Genomic DNA, 2,529 nt, shown 5'->3' on the forward strand with positions numbered 1-2,529 from the left:
GGGAAGGCAGGAAGGGGGTGCTGGGAGGTGGCAAGAAGGACAGGTGGGTATGGGAAATGAAGGCACGAGGGTGCGTGAGGGTGAGGAGTTAACAGAGGTGGGAGGGACATGAAAGTGTTGGTGCTGGATTAGATGGGCAGAGGGATGGAGGAGAGCATGGTAGACAAATTACTGCAACCAATTTTTTGGCACATCCCATTGTCTTCATTGTGTGGACAGCTAACTTGCCACACTTACGTTGATGTGCAGAGGCACTAGGTTCTTGCAGCAGTTGCTTTGGACATGCCTAGTTCACTTTTAGTTCTAAGTGCTTTAAAAAATCAGGTTGTAGGCACTTCAGACTGGGCGCCTAGAATGGAGAGGATTGTTTTCACTTTAGTCTGTCTGCATAAATACTTCTGTCTGGCACATGTCTGATATGAAATGGGAATAATGACACCCAGGCGTGAGTGAAGATAAGCTAGTTCAATGTGTGACCCATCTAGATAATACGCTTTGTAATTCAGATGCCTGTTAGTAACTCTGTCTTGAGAACAGTGTTTGGATAGCTGCTGTAGACAAAGCCCAGGAAGACTAGCATCACCTAGCCTGCACATCAACCGAGGCAGGAGTCCTGCAGAATTCAGTAGCCTGAAGTCATGTAATTACAGACTGCAGCAACTTGTGTGCCCATGCAGGGTGCCTTGATTTTGGCAATTCATTATATTTGTATGCTTCATTTTGCAATAAGAGTCATGTTCCTTCGATGTTTTCTTTTCTGTAAAGTTGTACAGAATCACTTAGAAAAATGGTATAAATAGTTCTGCAGAGGTGGGCAGAGAGAATCATGCGCAAGAAGGACTTCAGGGGTCGTATTCAAACCATTAAAGGGTTGCCACCTTCCACTTTATTTCAAGTAGCAGAGAGTGGGAGAGATGTAATAGAGGGCACCCAGGGCCAAATTCTGTGTCACTTCTGACAGTACGTGGGTGCTGTGCCAGGAAGCAGGGATAACCGAAGGAGCAACGGGCTGCTCGAAACACCATGCAGGGAGAATTCGATGGCACGCAAGCCGTTCCAGAGCATGGAGGTAAGAGCTGCTTCTGCCATTGCTGCGAGTGTTGGCATTCATCATCACTGATACTGGTCATCGTACACGTGGTGGTGGTACTCCTCTCCAAAATAATAAGGCTTTTCACTGCCACTGAAAAAAACTGCAGATAAAGGCAGACCATCAACAGAAACCAGTGCATTTCCCCCACTGAGAATGGGCTCCAGAAGCAGCTCAACGGAAGCTCTAGCACCAGATTTCTTCCGGGTGTCTTTCAGGAGTGCTTTGGGCTTTTCTCGGGGCCAGCGATGAGATCCCCACTCTTGGGCAGAGCACCCCGAGACAAGGTGCTCTGATGACATTTCCGTCTGGTGGTCCCATTGTGTCCCGCTCGCCGAGGCTGCGGGTCCCCATTGTGTCCCCGTACACGGGGCTGATGCTGATTTCCGCCGCTCAGCCTGCGCTTGTTTCTTTGCATCTGAGAGTGCTGCTGAGAACTTTCCAGAGGAAAGCTTGGCCCCTGTTTCCAGTGTAATGCAGAGTTGTACCGGCTGATGGGGACAAGTCGGAAACGCTGGCAAGATAGCCAGCATCCTCAGGAAGCAAACCCTATCAGAAAGCACTGATGTCATTGGCAAACAAAACAAATGAGCGCTGGAAAAACAAACTTTTCCAGCGTTGTTGATCTTCCCTCAAATTAGAAGGTCTGCACAGCCTTTACTCTTTGGCCCGGTCTGACAGTTTATTTACGAGACAGCGCTGCAGCAACGGTTTCGTTACTCCTGCCAATCTAATTCCTTTGATTTTATTTTTTCAATTTATTTATCTAAGGGAGGGTGGGAAGGGTGTCTCAGCACTGCAGACAGGTTTGGAAAGCTGGCCAGCATCCTCACGGACGTTGGGTGCTGACATAGTTGATGTCCTGCAGGCTTTGCTGGAGCAGGGCCTCCGTCTCCCCTGTCCCTGGCCAGGTCCGGTGCGGGGGGACGGTACCTCCCCCCAACTCGTGCGCAGCCCTTCGAAACATGTGTTCTGACCGTGTCCTGGCTAGCAGCCACCCACCACCACTGCTACCGGCTCCCGGGGGCTTGTGCCATGGGCACAGAGCGTTTCTCCATGTAGTGGGTCTGGGGAGAGCTTGTCGGGGGGTTGGTGCCGAGGGCATCGCAGCAGGCAGAGGGGTGCAGGCTTCTCCACCATGTGTGTTCCCACTGCGGGGCTGCGGTGGGCACAGTGATAGCATCCCACTCCCAGCCGGGCCTTCCCACCGCCCGTGGCACCGTCGGGTTTTCCCATCCACACGTGGTAACTTTGCAGAGCAGGAGGAGACGGTCGCACCAGTTCCTTTCAGTGCATTTCCACCCCGTTGCTCCTCACCAGCGGTACCAAAAGGAGGATCAGGGTAAACCCCACAGGCTGGAGGTTTCTTGCCCACTCGCCTTTGCCTCTCTGACGGTGCCATGGCTGGAGCGGGCAGCCGAGGGGGGGGTGTACTGCTC

This window comes from Phaethon lepturus, unplaced genomic scaffold, assembly GCF_000687285.1.
Source record: "Phaethon lepturus isolate BGI_N335 unplaced genomic scaffold, ASM68728v1 scaffold51557, whole genome shotgun sequence".
Classification (NCBI taxonomy): Eukaryota; Metazoa; Chordata; class Aves; order Phaethontiformes; family Phaethontidae; genus Phaethon; species Phaethon lepturus.